Consider the following 19,783-nt stretch of genomic DNA (forward strand, 5'->3'; position numbering starts at 1 on the left):
GTTAGGACACGGGGCAGCGAGCACAGGGGGTGATGGGTGAATGGGACTGGGTGTGAGTTAGGACACGGGGCAGTGAGCACAGGGGGTGATGGGTGAACGGGACTGGGTGTGAGTTAGGACACGGGGCAGTGAGCACAGGGGGTGATGGGTGAACGGGACTGGGTGTGAGTTAGGACACGGGGCAGTGAGCACAGGGGGTGATGGGTGAACGGGACTGGGTGTGAGTTAGGACACGGGGCAGTGAGCATAGGGGGTGATGGGTGAATGGGACTGGGTGTGAGTTAGGACACGGGGCAGTGAGCACAGGGGGTGATGGGTGAACGGGACTGGGTGTGAGTTAGGACACGGGGCAGTGAGCACAGGGGGTGATGGGTGAACGGGACTGGGTGTGAGTTAGGACACGGGGCAGTGAGCACAGGGGGCGATGGGTGAACGGGACTGTGTGTGAGTTAGGACACGGGGCAGTGAGCACAGGGGGCGATGGGTCAACGGGACTGGGTGTGAGTTAGGACACGGGGCAGTGAGCACAGGGGGCGGTGGGTGAACGGGACTGGGTGTGAGTTAGGACACGGGGCAGTGAGCACGGGGGGGTGATGGGTGAACGGGACTGTGTGTGAGTTAGGACACGGGGCAGTGAGCACAGGGGGTGATGGGTGAACGGGACTTTGTGTGAGTTAGGACACGGGGCAGTGAGCACAGGGGATGATGGGTGAACGGGACTGGGTGTGAGTTAGGACACGGGGCAGTGAGCACAGGGGGCGATGGGTGAACGGGACTGGGTGTGAGTTAGGACACGGGTCAGTGAGCACAGGGTGCGATGGGTGAACGGGACTGGGTGTGAGTTAGGACACGGGGCAGTGAGCACAGGGGGTGATGGGTGAACGGGACTGGGTGTGAGTTAGGACAGGGGGCAGTGAGCACAGTGGGTGATGGGTGAATGGGACTGGGTGTGAGTTAGGACACGGGGCAGTGAGCACAGGGATGATGGGTGAATGGGACTGGGTGTGAGTTAGGACACGGGGCAGTGAGCACAGGGGGTGATGGGTGAACGGGACTGGGTGTGAGTAAGGACACGGGGCAGTGAGCACAAGGATGATGGGTGAATGGGACTGGGTGTGAGTTAGGACACGGGGCAGTGAGCACAGGGGGTGATGGGTGAACGGGACTGGGTGTGAGTTAGGACACGGGGCAGTGAGCACAGGGATGATGGGTGAATGGGACTGGGTGTGAGTTAGGACACGGGGCAGTGAGCACAGGGGGTGATGGGTGAACGGGACTGGGTGTGAGTTAGGACACGGGGCAGTGAGCACAGGGGGTGATGGGTGAACGGGACTGGGTGTGAGTTAGGACACGGGGCAGTGAGCACAGGGGGTGATGGGTGAACGGGACTGGGTGTGAGTTAGGACACGGGGCAGTGAGCACAGGGGGTGATGGGTGAACGGGACTGGGTGTGAGTTAGGACACGGGGCAGTGAGCACAGCGGGTGATGGGTGAACGGGACTGGGTGTGAGTTAGGACACGGGGCAGTGAGCACAGGGATGATGGGTGAATGGGACTGGGTGTGAGTTAGGACACGGGGCAGTGAGCACAGGGGGCGATGGGTGAACGGGACTGGGTGTGAGTTAGGACACGGGGCAGTGAGCACAGGGGGTGATGGGTGAACGGGACTGGGTGTGAGTTAGGACACGGGGCAGTGAGCACAGGGGGTGATGGGTGAACGGGACTGGGTGTGAGTTAGGACACGGGGCAGTGAGCACGGGGCGATGGGTGAACGGGACTGGGTGTGAGTTAGGACACGGGGCAGTGAGCACAGGGGGTGATGGGTGAACGGGACTGGGTGTGAGTTAGGACACGGGGCAGTGAGCACAGGGCGTGATGGGTGAACGGGACTTGGTGCGAGTTAGGACACGGGGCAGTGAGCACAGGGGGTGATGGGTGAACGGGACTGGGTGTGAGTTAGGACACGGGGCAGTGAGCACAAGGGGTGATGGGGGAACGGGACTGGGTGTGAGTTAGGACACGGGTCAGCGAGCACAGGGGGTGATGGGTGAACGGGACTGGGTGTGAGTTAGGACACGGGGCAGTGAGCACAGGGGGTGATGGGGGAACGGGACTGGGTGTGAGTTAGGACACGGGTCAGCGAGCACAGGGGGTGATGGGTGAACGGGACTGGGTGAGAGTTAGGACACGGGGCAGTGAGCACAGGGGGTGATGGGTGAACGGGACTGGGTGTGAGTTAGGACACGGGGCAGTGAGCACAGGGGGTGATGCGAGAACGGGACTGGGTGTGAGTTAGGACACGGGGCAGTGAGCACAGGGATGATGGGTGAATGGGACTGGGTGTGAGTTAGGACACGGGGCAGTGAGCACAGGGGGCGATGGGTGAACGGGACTGGGTGTGAGTTAGGACACGGGGCAGTGAGCACAGGGGGTGATGGGTGAACGGGACTGGGTGTGAGTTAGGACACGGGGCAGTGAGCACAGGGGGTGATGGGTGAACGGGACTGGGTGTGAGTTAGGACACGGGGCAGTGAGCACGGGGCGATGGGTGAACGGGACTGGGTGTGAGTTAGGACACGGGGCAGTGAGCACAGGGGGTGATGGGTGAACGGGACTGGGTGTGAGTTAGGACACGGGGCAGTGAGCACAGGGCGTGATGGGTGAACGGGACTTGGTGCGAGTTAGGACACGGGGCAGTGAGCACAGGGGGTGATGGGTGAACGGGACTGGGTGTGAGTTAGGACACGGGGCAGTGAGCACAAGGGGTGATGGGGGAACGGGACTGGGTGTGAGTTAGGACACGGGTCAGCGAGCACAGGGGGTGATGGGTGAACGGGACTGGGTGTGAGTTAGGACACGGGGCAGTGAGCACAGGGGGTGATGGGGGAACGGGACTGGGTGTGAGTTAGGACACGGGTCAGCGAGCACAGGGGGTGATGGGTGAACGGGACTGGGTGAGAGTTAGGACACGGGGCAGTGAGCACAGGGGGTGATGGGTGAACGGGACTGGGTGTGAGTTAGGACACGGGGCAGTGAGCACAGGGGGTGATGCGAGAACGGGACCAGGTGTGAGTTAGGACACGGGGCAGTGAGCACAGGGGGTGATGGGTGAACGGGACTGGGTGTGAGTTAGGACACGGGGCAGTCAGCACAGGAGGTGATGGGTGAACGGGACTGGGTGTGAGTTAGGACACGGGGCAGTGAGCACAGGGGGTGATGGGTGAACGGGACTGGGTGTGAGTTAGGACACGGGGCAGTGAGCACAGGGGGTGATGGGTGAACGGGACTGGGTGTGAGTTAGGACACGGGGCAGTGAGCACAGGGGGTGATGGGTGAACGGGACTGGGTGTGAGTTAGGACACGGGGCAGTGAGCACAGGGGGTGATGGGTGAACGGGACTGGGTGTGAGTTAGGACACGGGGCAGTGAGCACAGGGGGTGATGGGTGAACGGGACTGGGTGTGAGTTAGGACACGTGGCAGTGAGCACAGGGGGTGATGGGTGAACGGGACTGGGTGTGAGTTAGGACACGGGGCAGTGAGCACAGAGGGTGATGGGTGAACGGGACTGGGTGTGAGTTAGGACACGGGGCAGTGAGCACAGGGGGCGGTGGGTGAACGGGACTGGGGTGTGAGTTAGGACACGGGGCAGTGAGCACAGGGGGTGATGGGTGAACGGGACTGGGTGTGAGTTAGGACACGGGGCAGTGAGCACGGGGTGATGGGTGAACGGGACTGGGTGTGAGTTAGGACACGGGGCAGTGAGCACAGGGGGTGATGGGTGAACGGGACTGTGTGTGCGTTAGGACACGGGGCAGTGAGCACAGGGGGCGATGGGTGAACGGGACTGGGTGTGAGTTAGGACACGGGGCAGTGAGCACAGGGGGCGGTGGGTGAACGGGACTGGGTGTGAGTTAGGACACGGGGCAGTGAGCACGGGGGGGTGATGGGTGAACGGGACTGTGTGTGAGTTAGGACACGGGGCAGTGAGCACAGGGGGCGATGGGTGAACGGGACTGGGTGTGAGTTAGGACACGGGGCAGTGAGCACGGGGGGTGATGGGTGAACGGGACTGTGTGTGAGTTAGGACACGGGGCAGTGAGCACAGGGGGTGATGGGTGAACGGGACTGGGTGTGAGTTAGGACACGGGGCAGTGAGCACAGGGGGCGATGGTGTGAACGGGACTGGGTGTGAGTTAGGACACGGGGCAGTGAGCACAGGGGGTGATGGGTGAACGGGACTTGGTGCGAGTTAGGACACGGGGCAGCGAGCACAGGGGGTGATGGGTGAACGGGACTGGGTGTGAGTTAGGACACGGGGCAGTGAGCACAGGGTCGTGATGGGTGAACGGGACTGGGTGTGAGTTAGGATATGGGGCAGTGAGCACAGGGGATGATGGGTGAACGGGACTGGGTGTGAGTTAGGACACGGGTCAGTGAGCACAGGGTGTGATGGTGTGAACGGGACTGGGTGTGAGTTAGGACACGGGGCAGTGAGCACAGGGGGTGATGGGGTGAACGGGACTGGGTGTGAGTTAGGACACGGGGCAGTGAGCACAGGGGGTGATGGGTGAACGGGACTGGGTGTGAGTTAGGACATGGGGCAGTGAGCACAGGGGATGATGGGTGAACGGGACTGGGTGTGAGTTAGGACACGGGTCAGTGAGCACAGGGTGTGATGGGTGAACGGGACTGGGTGTGAGTTAGGACACGGGGCAGTGAGCACAGGGGGTGATGGGTGAACGGGACTGGGTGTGAGTTAGGACACGGGGTAGTGAGCACAGTGGGTGATGGGTGAATGGGACTGGGTGTGAGTTAGGAGTGTGAGTTAGGACACGGGGCAGTGAGCACAGGGATGATGGGTGAATGGGACTGGGTGTGAGTTAGGACACGGGGCAGTGAGCACAGGGGGTGATGGGTGAACGGGACTGGGTGTGAGTTAGGACACGGGGCAGTGAGCACAAGGATGATGGGTGAATGGGACTGGGTGTGAGTTAGGACACGGGGCAGTGAGCACAGGGGGTGATGGGTGAACGGGACTGGGTGTGAGTTAGGACACGGGGCAGTGAGCACAGGGATGATGGGTGAATGGGACTGGGTGTGAGTTAGGACACGGGGCAGTGAGCACAGGGATGATGGGTGAATGGGACTGGGTGTGAGTTAGGACACGGGGCAGTGAGCACAGGGATGATGGGTGAATGGGACTGGGTGTGAGTTAGGACACGGGGCAGTGAGCACAGGGGGTGATGGGTGAACGGGACTGGGTGTGAGTTAGGACACGGGGCAGTGAGCACAGGGGGCGATGGGTGAACGGGACTGGGTGTGAGTTAGGACACGGGGCAGTGAGCACAGGGGGTGATGGGTGAACGGGACTGGGTGTGAGTTAGGACACGGGGCAGTGAGCACAGGGGGTGATGGGTGAACGGGACTGGGTGTGAGTTAGGACACGGGGCAGTGAGCACGGGGCGATGGGTGAACGGGACTGGGTGTGAGTTAGGACACGGGGCAGTGAGCACAGGGGGTGATGGGTGAACGGGACTGGGTGTGAGTTAGGACACGGGGCAGTGAGCACAGGGCGTGATGGGTGAACGGGACTTGGTGCGAGTTAGGACACGGGGCAGTGAGCACAGGGGGTGATGGGAACGGGACTGGGTGTGAGTTAGGACACGGGGCAGTGAGCACAGGGGGTGATGGGTGAACGGGACTGGGTGTGAGTTAGGACACGGGGCAGTGAGCACAGAGGTGATGGGTGAACGGGACTGGGTGTGAGTTAGGACACGGGGCAGTGAGCACAGGGGGTGATGGGTGAACGGGACTGGGTGTGAGTTAGGACACGGGGCAGTGAGCACAGGGGGTGATGGGTGAATGGGACTGGGTGTGAGTTAGGACACGGGGCAGTGAGCACAGGGGGTGATGGGTGAACGGGACTGGGTGTGAGTTAGGACACGGGGCAGTGAGCACAGGGGGTGATGGGGTGAACGGGACTGGGTGTGAGTTAGGACACGGGGCAGTGAGCACAGGGGGGTGATGGGTGAACGGGACTGGGTGTGAGTTAGGACACGGGGCAGTGAGCATAGGGGGTGATGGGTGAACGGGACTGGGTGTGAGTTAGGACACGGGGCAGTGAGCACAGGGGGTGATGGGTGAACGGGACTGGGTGTGAGTTAGGACACGGGGCAGTGAGCACAGGGGTGATGGGTGAACGGGACTGGGTGTGAGTTAGGACACGGGGCAGTGAGCACAGGGGGCGATGGGTGAACGGGACTGTGTGTGAGTTAGGACACGGGGCAGTGAGCACAGGGGGCGATGGGTGAACGGGACTGGGTGTGAGTTAGGACACGGGGCAGTGAGCACAGGGGGCGGTGGGTGAACGGGACTGGGTGTGAGTTAGGACACGGGGCAGTGAGCACAGGGGGTGATGGGTGAACGGGACTTGGTGTGAGTTAGGACACGGGGCAGTGAGCACAGGGGGTGATGGGTGAACGGGACTGTGTGTGAGTTAGGACACGGGGCAGTGAGCACAGGGGTGATGGGTGAACGGGACTTTGTGTGAGTTAGGACACGGGGCAGTGAGCACAGGGGATGATGGGTGAACGGGACTGGGTGTGAGTTAGGACACGGGGCAGTGAGCACAGGGGGCGATGGGTGAACGGGACTGGGTGTGAGTTAGGACACGGGTCAGTGAGCACAGGGTGTGATGGGTGAACGGGACTGGGTGTGAGTTAGGACACGGGGCAGTGAGCACGGGTGATGGGTGAACGGGACTGGGTGTGAGTTAGGACACGGGGCAGTGAGCACAGTGGGTGATGGGTGAATGGACTGGGTGTGAGTTAGGACACGGGGCAGTGAGCACAGGGATGATGGGTGAATGGGACTGGGTGTGAGTTAGGACACGGGGCAGTGAGCACAGGGGGTGATGGGTGAACGGGACTGGGTGTGAGTAAGGACACGGGGCAGTGAGCACAAGGATGATGGGTGAATGGGACTGGGTGTGAGTTAGGACACGGGGCAGTGAGCACAGGGGGTGATGGGTGAACGGGACTGGGTGTGAGTTAGGACACGGGGCAGTGAGCACAGGGGTGATGGGTGAACGGGACTGGGTGTGAGTTAGGACACGGGGCAGTGAGCACAGGGGGTGATGGGTGAACGGGACTGGGTGTGAGTTAGGACACGGGGCAGTGAGCACAGGGGGTGATGGGGTGAACGGGACTGGGTGTGAGTTAGGACACGGGGCAGTGAGCACAGGGATGATGGGTGAATGGGACTGGGTGTGAGTTAGGACACGGGGCAGTGAGCACAGGGGGCGATGGGTGAACGGGACTGGGTGTGAGTTAGGACACGGGGCAGTGAGCACAGGGATGATGGGTGAATGGGACTGGTGTGAGTTAGGACACGGGGCAGTGAGCACAGGGGGCGATGGGTGAACGGGACTGGGTGTGAGTTAGGACACGGGGCAGTGAGCACAGGGGGTGATGGGTGAACGGGACTGGGTGTGAGTTAGGACACGGGGCAGTGAGCACAGGGGTGATGGTGAACGGGACTGGGTGTGAGTTAGGACACGGGGCAGTGAGCACAGGGGGTGATGGGTGAACGGGACTGGGTGTGAGTTAGGACACGGGGCAGTGAGCACGGGGCGATGGGTGAACGGGACTGGGTGTGAGTTAGGACACGGGGCAGTGAGCACAGGGGGGTGATGGGTGAACGGGACTGGGTGTGAGTTAGGACACGGGGCAGTGAGCACAGGGCGTGATGGGTGAACGGGACTTGGTGCGAGTTAGGACACGGGGCAGTGAGCACAGGGGGTGATGGGTGAACGGGACTGGGTGTGAGTTAGGACACGGGTCAGCGAGCACAGGGGGTGATGGGTGAACGGGACTGGGTGTGAGTTAGGACACGGGGCAGTGAGCACAGGGGGTGATGGGGGAACGGGACTGGGTGTGAGTTAGGACACGGGTCAGCGAGCACAGGGGGTGATGGGTGAACGGGACTGGGTGAGAGTTAGGACACGGGGCAGTGAGCACAGGGGGGTGATGGGTGAACGGGACTGGGTGTGAGTTAGGACACGGGTCAGCGAGCACAGGGGGTGATGGGTGAACGGGACTGGGTGTGAGTTAGGACACGGGGCAGTGAGCACAGGGGGTGATGGGGGAACGGGACTGGGTGTGAGTTAGGACACGGGTCAGCGAGCACAGGGGGTGATGGGTGTGAACGGGACTGGGTGAGAGTTAGGACACGGGGCAGTGAGCACAGGGGGTGATGGGTGAACGGGACTGGGTGTGAGTTAGGACACGGGGCAGTGAGCACAGGGGGTGATGCGAGAACGGGCACAGGTGTGAGTTAGGACACGGGGCAGTGAGCACAGGGGGTGATGGGTGAACGGGACTGGGTGTGAGTTAGGACACGGGGCAGTCAGCACAGGAGGTGATGGGTGAACGGGACTGGGTGTGAGTTAGGACACGGGGCAGTGAGCACAGGGGGTGATGGGTGAACGGGACTGGGTGTGAGTTAGGACACGGGGCAGTGAGCACAGGGGGTGTTGGGTGAACGGGACTGGGTGTGAGTTAGGACACGGGGCAGTGAGCACAGGGGGTGATGGGTGAACGGGACTGGGTGTGAGTTAGGACACGGGGCAGTGAGCACAGGGGGTGATGGGTGAACGGGACTGGGTGTGAGTTAGGACACGGGGCAGTGAGCACAGGGGGTGATGGGTGAACGGGACTGGGTGTGAGTTAGGACACGGGGCAGTGAGCACAGGGGGTGATGGGTGAACGGGACTGGGTGTGAGTTAGGACACGGGGCAGTGAGCACGGGGTGTTGGGTGAACGGGACTGGGTGTGAGTTAGGACACGGGGCAGTGAGCACAGGGGGTGATGGGTGAACGGGACTGGGTGTGAGTTAGGTCACGGGGCAGTGAGCACAGGGGTGATGGGTGAACGGGACTGGGTGTGAGTTAGGACACGGGGCAGTGAGCACAGGGGGTGATGGGTGAACGGGACTGGGTGTGAGTTAGGACACGGGTCAGTGAGCACAGTGGGTGATGGGTGAACGGGACTGGGTGTGAGTTAGGACACGGGCAGTGAGCACGGGGGGTGATGGGTGAATGGGACTGGGTGTGAGTTAGGACACGGGGCAGTGAGCACAGGGGGTGATGGGTGAACGGGACTGGGTGTGAGTTAGGACACGGGCAGTGAGCACAGGGGGTGATGGGTGAACGGGACTGGGTGTGAGCTAGGACACGGGGCAGTGAGCACAGGGGGTGATGGGTGAACGGGACTGGGTGTGAGTTAGGACACGGGGCAGTGAGCACAGGGGGCGATGGGTGAACGGGACTGGGTGTGAGTTAGGACACGGGGCAGTGAGCACAGGGGGTGTTGGGTGAACGGGACTTGGTGCGAGTTAGGACACGGGGCAGTGAGCACAGGGGGTGATGGGTGAACGGGACTGGGTGTGAGTTAGGACACGGGGCAGTGAGCACAGGGGGTGATGGGTGAACGGGACTGGGTGTGAGTTAGGACACGGGGCAGTGAGCACAGGGGGCGTTGGGTGAACGGGACTGGGTGTGAGTTAGGACACGGGGCAGTGAGCACAGGGGGTGATGGGTGAACGGGACTGGGTGTGAGTTAGGACACGGGTCAGTGAGCACAGTGGGTGATGGGTGAACGGGACTGGGTGAGAGTTAGGACACGGGGCAGTGAGCACAGGGGGTGATGGGTGAACGGGACTGGGTGTGAGTTAGGACACGGGTCAGCGAGCACAGGGGGTGATGGGTGAACGGGACTGGGTGTGAGTTAGGACACGGGGCAGTGAGCACAGGGGGTGATGGGGGAACGGGACTGGGTGTGAGTTAGGACACGGGTCAGCGAGCACAGGGGGTGATGGGTGAACGGGACTGGGTGAGAGTTAGGACACGGGGGCAGTGAGCACAGGGGGTGATGGGTGAACGGGACTGGGTGTGAGTTAGGACACGGGGCAGTGAGCACAGGGGGTGATGCGAGAACGGGCACAGGTGTGAGTTAGGACACGGGGGCAGTGAGCACAGGGGGTGATGGGTGAACGGGACTGGGTGTGAGTTAGGACACGGGGCAGTCAGCACAGGAGGTGATGGGTGAACGGGACTGGGTGTGAGTTAGGACACGGGGCAGTGAGCACAGGGGGTGATGGGTGAACGGGACTGGGTGTGAGTTAGGACACGGGGCAGTGAGCACAGGGGGTGTTGGGTGAACGGGACTGGGTGTGAGTTAGGACACGGGGCAGTGAGCACAGGGGGTGATGGGTGAACGGGACTGGGTGTGAGTTAGGACACGGGGCAGTGAGCACAGGGGGTGATGGGTGAACGGGACTGGGTGTGAGTTAGGACACGGGGCAGTGAGCACAGGGGGTGATGGGTGAACGGGACTGGGTGTGAGTTAGGACACGGGGCAGTGAGCACAGGGGGTGATGGGTGAACGGGACTGGGTGTGAGTTAGGACACGGGGCAGTGAGCACGGGGTGTTGGGTGAACGGGACTGGGTGTGAGTTAGGACACGGGGCAGTGAGCACAGGGGGTGATGGGTGAACGGGACTGGGTGTGAGTTAGGTCACGGGGCAGTGAGCACAGGGGTGATGGGTGAACGGGACTGGGTGTGAGTTAGGACACGGGGCAGTGAGCACAGGGGGTGATGGGTGAACGGGACTGGGTGTGAGTTAGGACACGGGTCAGTGAGCACAGTGGGTGATGGGTGAACGGGACTGGGTGTGAGTTAGGACACGGGGCAGTGAGCACGGGGGGTGATGGGTGAATGGGACTGGGTGTGAGTTAGGACACGGGGCAGTGAGCACAGGGGGTGATGGGTGAACGGGACTGGGTGTGAGTTAGGACACGGGGCAGTGAGCACAGGGGGTGATGGGTGAACGGGACTGGGTGTGAGCTAGGACACGGGGCAGTGAGCACAGGGGGTGATGGGTGAACGGGACTGGGTGTGAGTTAGGACACGGGGCAGTGAGCACAGGGGGCGATGGGTGAACGGGACTGGGTGTGAGTTAGGACACGGGGCAGTGAGCACAGGGGGTGTTGGGTGAACGGGACTTGGTGCGAGTTAGGACACGGGGCAGTGAGCACAGGGGGTGATGGGTGAACGGGACTGGGTGTGAGTTAGGACACGGGGCAGTGAGCACAGGGGGTGATGGGTGAACGGGACTGGGTGTGAGTTAGGACACGGGGCAGTGAGCACAGGGGGCGTTGGGTGAACGGGACTGGGTGTGAGTTAGGACACGGGGCAGTGAGCACAGGGGGTGATGGGTGAACGGGACTGGGTGTGAGTTAGGACACGGGTCAGTGAGCACAGTGGGTGATGGGTGAACGGGACTGGGTGAGAGTTAGGACACGGGCAGCCGAGTTTTGGATCACCTGAAGTTTACGTAGGGTGGAATGTGGGAGGCCAGCCAGGAGTGTGTTGGAATAGTCAAGTCTAGAGGTAACAAAGGCATTGCTGAGGGTTTCAGCAGCGGATGAGCTGAGGCAAGGGCGGAGACGGGCGATGTTACGGAGGTGGAAGTAGGCGGTCTTGGTGATGCTGCGGATATGTGGTCGGTAGCTCATTTCAGGGTCTAATATGTTGTGAACAGTGTGGTTCAGCCTCAGACAGATGTTAGGGAGAGGGATGGAGTCAGTGGCTAGGGAACGGAGTTTGTGGCAGGGACCGAAAACAACGGCTTCGGTTTTCCCAATATTTAGTTGGAGGAAATTTCTGCTCATCCAGAACTGGATGTCGGACAAGCAGTCTGACAATTTAGAGACCGTGGAGGGGTCGAGAGAGGTGATAGTGAGGTAGAGCTGGGTGTGGTCAGCGTACATGTGGAAACTGACGCTGAGTTTTTGGATCAGGTCACCAAGGGGCAGCATGTAGATGAGAAATAGGAGGGGGCCAAGGATAGATCCTTGGGGGACACCAGAGGTAACGATGTGGGAGTGGGAAGAGAAACCGTTGCAGGTGATTCTCTGGCTACGATTAGATAGATAAGAATGGAACCAGGCGAGTGTAGAAGCATTCCAGTTTACAGCAGTGACTACACTTCAAAACCTGCTTCATTGGCTGTAAAGCGCTTTGGGACGTCCGGTGGTGGTGAAAGGCGCTATAGAAATACAACTCTCCGACACCTCCTCCTACCTCCGCCTGGACCATGACCCCACTACCGAACATCAAACCACCGTTTCCAAGACTGTCACTGACCTCATCTCCTCTGGAGATCTTTCCCCCCCCCCCCCCACAAGGCCAGCAACCTCATAGTTCCCCAACCCCGCACAGCCCGCTTCTACCTCCTTCCCAAGATCCACAAACAGGACTGCCCTGGTAGACCCATCGTTTCAGCCTGTTCTTGCCCTACAGAACTTATCTCTTCCTATCTTGACTCTATCTTTTCTCCCCTTGTCCAGCCTCTTCCCACCTACATCCGCGACTCTTCCGATACCCTCCGCCACTTTAACAGTTTCCAGTTTCCTGGCCCCAACCGCCTCCTTTGCATTACGGACGTACAATCCCTCTATACCTCCAGCCCCCACCAGGATGGCCTGAGGGCGCTCCGTTTCTTCCTTGAACAGAGGCCCAACCAGTCCCCATCCACCACGACCCTCCTCCGCCTGGCTGAACTTGTTCTCACATTGAACAACTTCTCCTTTGACTCCACTCACTTCCTCCAAATCAAAGGTGTTGCCATGGGTACCCGCATGGGTCCTAGCTATGCCTGCCTTTTCGTGGGATATGTGGAACAATCTTTGTTCCAGTCCTACTCGGGTCCCCTCCCTCACCTCTTTTTCCAGTACATTGATGACTGTATCGGTGCCGTTTCCTGCTCTCGCCCTGAACTAGACAATTTCATTCACTTTGCCTCCAATTTCCACCCTTCCCTCACCTTCACATGGTCCATCTCTGACTCTTCCCTTCCCTTCCTTGACTTCTCCGTCTCCATCTCTGGGGATAGGTTATCGACCAATATTCACTATAAGCCCACTGACATTTCGTTGTACTGCACTTGTGCACTAACAATGACAATAAAAGTTGATTTGATTTGAGCTACCTGGACTACACTTCCTCCCAACCCGCCTCCTGTAAGGACTCTATTCCATTCTCCCAGTTTCTCTGTCTCCGCCGCGTCTGCTCCGACGATGCCACCTTCCACACCAGTGCTTCCGACATGTCTTCCTTTTTCCTCAACCGAGGATTCCCCTCGACCGTGTCCGTTCTATCTCCCGCACTACTGCCCTCACCCCTGCCCCTCCCTCCCGGAACCACGATAGGGTTCCCCTTGTCCTCACCTTTCACCCCACCAGCCTCCACATTCAATGGATCATCCTCCGCCATTTCCGCCACCTCCAACGTGATCCCACCACCAAACACATCTTCCCCTCCCCTTTCAGCATTCCGTAGGGACCACTCCCTCCAAGACACCCTAGTCCACTCCTCTATCACCCCCAGCACCCCTTCCCCTGGCACCTTCCCATGCAAGCGCAGGCAATGTAACACCTGCCCCTATACCTCCCCCCTTCCCACTGTCCAGGGCCCCAAACACCCCTTCCAGGTGAAACAGCGATTTACCTGTACTTCTTGCAATCTAGTATACTGTATTCACTGCTCACGATGCGGTCTCCTCCACATTGGGGAGACCAAACACACATTGGGGGACCGCTTTGCGGAACACCTCCATTCAGACTGTAAGGGTGACCCCGAGCTCCCGGTCACCTGTCATTTTAATTCACCGCCCCATTCCCACTCCGACCTCACCGTCCGCGGCCTCTTGCATTGTTCCACGGAAGCTCAGCGTAAGCTCGAGGAACAGCACCTCATCTTCCGATTAGGCACTTTACAGCCTTCCGGACTCAATATCGAGTTCAACAATTTCAGATCATAACCTCGGCCCCTGTTACATTTTTACTTATATTTTTTATCCACACCTTTGTTTTGGCCCTTCCCCTTTTTTCTCTCTCCCACATGGCAGCTGTCTCCCATTCTGCCAGCGCATTTCACACCTAATCTAGAGCCGTCTTTTGTCTCCACTAGTCCTATCACCATCTCGTCTCGTTTTGAATACCTCTCAATGTCGCTTCACTTTTGTTCTCTCGTCCCCATTTCCCAGCCCCCAAACTGCCTTTTGTTTCATTTCCTGCCTTTTCTCTCAGTTCTGACGAAAGGTTTCGACCTGAAATGTTGACTCTATTTCTCTCTCCACGGATGTTGTCTGGCCTGCTGAGTTTTTCCAGCGTTTCCTGTTGTTATTCCAGAAATGCAAGTCTTCTTTCAGGTTGGTCCTGGAACATTGAGCAGTTTTGTCATCGAGGAGATCAGGACCCCATTAAAACCCCCTCTCACTCACACTCACACTCACACTCACACTCACTCTCTCTCTCTCTCTCTCTCTCTCTCTCCCCGCGGCCCTCACCTTCGCTCCCTCAAGGCCAAGGCTGGCGGACTTGAACCAATCTGGCGGACAACTGGTGTAGCCGTTCACCGCCAGACCACACACAGCACCGGATAGGGGGCGGGGGTCAGGGGTCGGAGTTCCCCTCCCACTCTTACCGGGCTCCGGTCGCTCAGTCAGTCCGCGCTCTCCGGCGCGCAGTGTCGCACGTTGATGACCTCAGTGGGCGGAGCCAGTGTCGGTGGTGACGTCGCCGGAGCGCCGCGGTGCCGTCTGGGAGCGGCAGGGCCGCCATTTTGAATTTAAAGGGTCCGCCGAGAAAAAGCACCTGAAAACACCGAGAGAGGCCCGGGGGGAAAAACACCTGGCACCCGAGGCCCGAGAGAGGCCCGGGGGGAAAAGCAGCCGGCACCGAGGCCCGAGGGGAAAAACACCCGGCACCGGGGCCCGAGACACCGAGAGAGGCCGGAACAGGGTGAGTACAGAGCGGTGGGGAGTGTCCGAGGGGTGACTGGGGTGCGGGTGTCCCGGGGGTGGGGTGGGGGGGTGTCTGGGGGAGGTGAGGTATACGGGGTGGGGGGGTGTCTGGGGGAGGGGAGGTATACGGGGTGGGGGGGTGTCCGGGGGAGGGGAGGTATACGGGGTGGGGGGGTGTCTGGGGGAGGGGAGGTATACGGGGTGGGGGGGTGTCCGGGGGAGGGGAGGTATACGGGGTGAGGGGGTGTCCGGGGGAGGGGAGGTATACGGGGTGGGGGGGTGTCCGGGGGAGGGGTGGTATACGGGGTGGGGAGGTATACGGGGTGGGGGGTGTCTGGGGGAGGGGAGGTATACGGGGTGGGGGGGTGTCCGGGGTGGGGAGGTATACGGGGTGGGGGGTGTCTGGGGGAGGGGTGGGGTGGGGAGGTATACGGGGGAGGGGAGGTATACGGGGTGGAGGGGAGGTATACGGGGTGGGGGGGGTGTCCGGGGGAGGGGAGGTATACGGGGTGGGGGGGGGTGTCCGGGGGAGGGGAGGAGAAAGCTTTTGACTCCATCTGGCATGACGGTTTATTCCTGAAACTTATCGAAAGCGGGGTAGGAGGGAAAACATATGATGTAATTAAATCAATGTATACAAACAACAAATGTGCAGTTAAAATTGGAGACAAACAAACAAAATACTTCCCACAGGGGGGGGGGGGGGTGACGCAGGGCTCGCCAATCTCACCGACACTCTTTAATATTTACATAAATGGATTGGCAAAACTACTTGAACAATCTACAGCACCCGGCCTCACCCTATATGAATCCAAGGTTAAATTCCTCCTCTATGCAGACGACCTGGTTCTGCTGTCACCTACTAAAGAGGGGCTACAGCAGAACCTGGACCTGCTGGAGTCGTACTGCCAGACTTGGGCCCTGACAATAAATCCCCAAAAAACCAAAGTCCTTGTGTTCCAGCAAAGATCCAAACATCAGGGACCCAAAATAAATTTCACAGTAGGAACAACCAAAATTGAACAAACCACTAACTACACATACTTGGGCTTAAAAATCAGTTCTACGGGAAACTTCAAACTGGCTGTGAATGAACTGAAAGAGAAAGCAAGAAGGGCTTTCTATGCCATCAAAAAATCAATCCAAATAGAAATCCCAATTAGCATTTGGCTCAAAATTTTCAAATCAGTAATTGAACCAATTGCACTCTATGGCAGTGAAGTATGGGGACCGCTAACTCAACAAGAATTCGCAAAATGGGACAAACACCCAATTGAGATCCTACATGCAGAATTCTGTAAAAGTATCCGTCGGACTCAAAGGAAAACAGTAAACAATGCATGCAGGGCGGAACTAGGCCAATATCCATTACTAATCACTATCCAAAAAAGAGCCACCAAATTTTGGAACCACCTACAAATGAGCAACCCCCAATGCTATCACTACGACGCCCTGAAATGCCAAGAGCTGACCATAAAGAAGAATACCCTCAGTCAACTAGTCCTGGGACTCAGTGAAGTAACTACTAACAATAACCAGCCCCAGGACAGTGACAGGGTAACACAAGGAATTCGACCCAACACAATCGTCGCTAAGCAAAAGGAAAAATATCTGACATATTGGGCAGAAACAACAAAAACCCAAAGCAAACTCAATTGCTACTTGGCCCTAAACAGACAATACAACATAGCTGATTACCTGACCATGGTAAAGGATAACAAACTGAGAAGAACCTTGACAAGGTACAGACTTAGCGAACATAGCCTAGCGATCGAAAAAGGCAGACACAGGCAGACCAGGCTGCCAAGAGAAGACAGGATATGCTCTCACTGCAATCAGGGAGTAGTGGAGACAGAGATGCACTTCCTCACAGCCTGTGGAAAATATCAGGACATCAGGGAGAATTTCTACCAAAAATTCTCACAAATATGCCCTGAATTCAGAAATCTGACTGACAACCAAAAACTCCCATTCCTACTGGGAGAGGAGAGAAGCTGTGTAACACTGGCGGCACACTATGTTACAGCTTGCCATGAACAGAGGGACAACCAGTAAACTAAGAAATGAATATATATAAACAATGCGAATGTATATTTATACACTCAGGGATATACCTGTTTATACACTGTATGAATAGAACTGCGTTTATGTGCTCAACCATAAATGTATTTTGATGCTTTGGCAACATAAGATGTAACTTATCATGCCAATAAAGCGATTTGAATTGTGAATTGTATGGGGCGGGGGGGGGGGGTGTCCGAGGGGAGGTGTACGGGGCGGGGGGGGTGTCCGGGGGGAGGGGTGGTGTACGGGGTGGTATACGGGGCGGGGGGGTGTCCGGGGGAGGGGTGGTGTACGGGGTGGTATACGGGGCGGGGGGGGTGTCCGGGGGAGGGGTGGGGAGGTATACGGGGTGGGGGGGGGTGTCCGGGGTGGGGGGGGGGGGGTGTCCGGGGGAGGGGTGGTATACGGGGTGGGGGGGTATACGGGGTATAAAGAAGGCGTAAACCGGGCAGTGAATAACCTAAACAATATTTTTGATAATTTGGCAACACGGTCAAACTTGAAAGCTCGCAAGAACAAACCCAAAACAAAAAACTATGAAAAATGGTTTGACCCAGATTGCCATAACATGAGGAAAAAACTTAGAAAAATATCAAACCAAAAACACAGACATCCAGAAAACGAGGAATTACGCCTTACTTATTGTCAGACACTAACCCAATACAGAAACCAAAAAAGAGCAATATATTAAGAATACACTCAGCTCCATTGAGGAATCCATTGATTCCAATTGTTTCTGGGACAACTGGAATACATTACACAAAAAACAACACGACGAATTGGCCATTCAAAATGGAGACACATGGGAAAACCACTTTGAAAAATTATACCAGAAAAGCACACTAAGGCCAGAGCAACACCAAATATGCAAAAAACTGGAAAAGCTCAATGGCCATAAAAGATAACCAAAACCCGCTAGACTCCATAATAACAGAAAAAGAACTTTTGGAAAAACTCAAGGACCTGCGACCAGGAAAAGCTTGCGGGGCAGACGGCATACTAAGCGAGATGATTAAACACACAGACGATAAAATGAAACTGGCTATCCTAAAACTCTTCAACTTGGTTCTGAGTGTCGGTTACTTCCCTGATATCTGGAACAAAGGACTCATAACGCCCATATACAAAAGTGGAGACAAAGTTGACCCAAATAACTATCGAGGCATCTGTGTGAACAGTAACCTGGGGAAGGTATTCTGTAGTATCATAAACAAAAGACTTATAATCTTCCTTGAGGAGCACAATGTCTTGAGTAAAAGCCAAATTGGATTCCTGCCAAACTATAGAACATCAGATCATATCTTCACCCTACAGACCCTAATTGACAAACACGTTCATCAAAACAAAAGCAAAATCTACGCATGCTTTATAGATTTCCAGAAGGCTTTCGATTCCATCTGGCACGACGGTTTATTCCTGAAACTTATCGAAAGCGGGGTAGGGGGAAAAACATATGATGTAATTAAATCAATGTATACAAACAACAAATGTGCAGTTAAAATTGGAGACAAACAAACAAAATACTTCCCACAGGGGCGGGGGGTGACGCAGGGCTCGCCAATCTCACCGACATCTTTAATATTTACATAAATGAATTGGCAAAACTACTTGAACAATCTACAGCACCCGGCCTCACCCTATATGAATCCAAGGTTAAATTCCTCCTCTATGCAGATGACCTGGTTCTGCTGTCACCAACTAAGGAGGGTCTACAGCAGAACCTGGATCTGCTGGAGTCGTACTGCCAGACTTGGGCCCTGACAATAAATCCCCAAAAAACCAAAGTCCTTGTGTTCCAGCAAAGATCCAGACATCAGGGACCCAAAATAAATTTCACACTAGGAACAACCAAAATTGAACAAACCACTAACTACACATACTTGGGCTTAAAAATCAGTTCTACGGGAAATTTCAAACTGGCTGTGAATGAACTGAAAGAGAAAGCAAGAAGGGCTTTCTATGCCATTAAAAAATCAATCCAAATAGAAATCCCAATTAGCATTTGGCTCAAAATTTTCAAATCAGTAATTGAACCAATTGCACTCTATGGCAGTGAGGTGTGGGGACCGCTAACACAACAAGAATTTGCAAAATGGGACAAACACCCAATTGAGATCCTACATGCCGAATTCTGTAAAAGTATCCTCCGGACTCAAAGGAAAACCGTAAACAAGGCATGCAGGGCAGAACTAGGGCAATATCCATTAATAATCACTATCCAAAAAAGAGCCACCAAATTTTGGAAACACCTAGAAATGAGCAACCCCCAATGCTATCATTACGAAGCCCTGAAATGCCAAGAGAGGACCATAAAGAAGAGTACCCTCAGTCAACTAGTCCTGGGACTCAGTGAAGTAACTACTAACAATAACCAGCCCCAGGACAGTGACAGCGTAACACAAAGAATTCGACCCAACACAATCGTCGCTAAGCAAAAGGAAAAATATCTGTCATATTGGGCAGAAACAACAAAAACCCAAAGCAAACTCAATTGCTACTTGGCCCTAAACAGACAATACAACATGGCTGATTACCTGACCATGGTAAAGGATAGCAAACTGAGAAAAAACTTGACCATGTACAGACTTGGTGAACATAGCCTGGCGATCGAAAAAGGTAGACACAGGCAGACCCGGCTACCAAGAGAGGACAGGATATGCTCTCACTGCAGTCAGGGAGTGGTGGAGACAGAGATGCACTTCCTCACAGCTTGTAGAAAATATCAGGGCATAAGGGAGAATTTCTACCCAAAATTCACAAAAATATACCCGGAATTCAGAAAGTTGAATGACGACCAAAAACTCCCATACCTACTAGGGGAAGAGAGAAATTGTGTAACACTAGCGGCACACT

The 19,783-nt window shown here is 56.8% G+C and overlaps 2 protein-coding genes across 6 annotated transcripts in view; one reads left to right on the plus strand and one right to left on the minus strand.

Moving 5' to 3' along the window:
- The window catches only part of mrpl2 (mitochondrial ribosomal protein L2), a 54,779-nt gene extending 40,129 nt beyond the window's left edge, over window positions 1-14,650 (minus strand). Inside the window, exons 1-2 of one of the 5 annotated variants that reach the window (XM_085998136.1) lie at window positions 14,411-14,541; window positions 14,171-14,279 (exon numbers count right to left, since the gene is read on the minus strand). The gene's annotated coding sequence lies outside the window, so the exon portion shown is untranslated. The other 4 variants (XM_085998135.1, XM_085998137.1, XM_085998134.1 and 1 more) reach the window with 4 other exon arrangements.
- A 90-nt stretch (window positions 14,651-14,740) lies between these two features.
- klc1b (kinesin light chain 1b) overlaps window positions 14,741-19,783 on the plus strand; it is a 135,586-nt gene continuing 130,543 nt past the window's right edge. Inside the window, 1 exon segment of the mRNA XM_085998133.1 lies at window positions 14,741-14,864. The gene's annotated coding sequence lies outside the window, so the exon portion shown is untranslated.

Source organism: Somniosus microcephalus, chromosome 9, assembly GCF_052327205.1.
Source record: "Somniosus microcephalus isolate GS21.2 chromosome 9, FLI_Smic_1.0, whole genome shotgun sequence".
Lineage (NCBI taxonomy): Eukaryota > Metazoa > Chordata > Chondrichthyes > Squaliformes > Somniosidae > Somniosus > Somniosus microcephalus.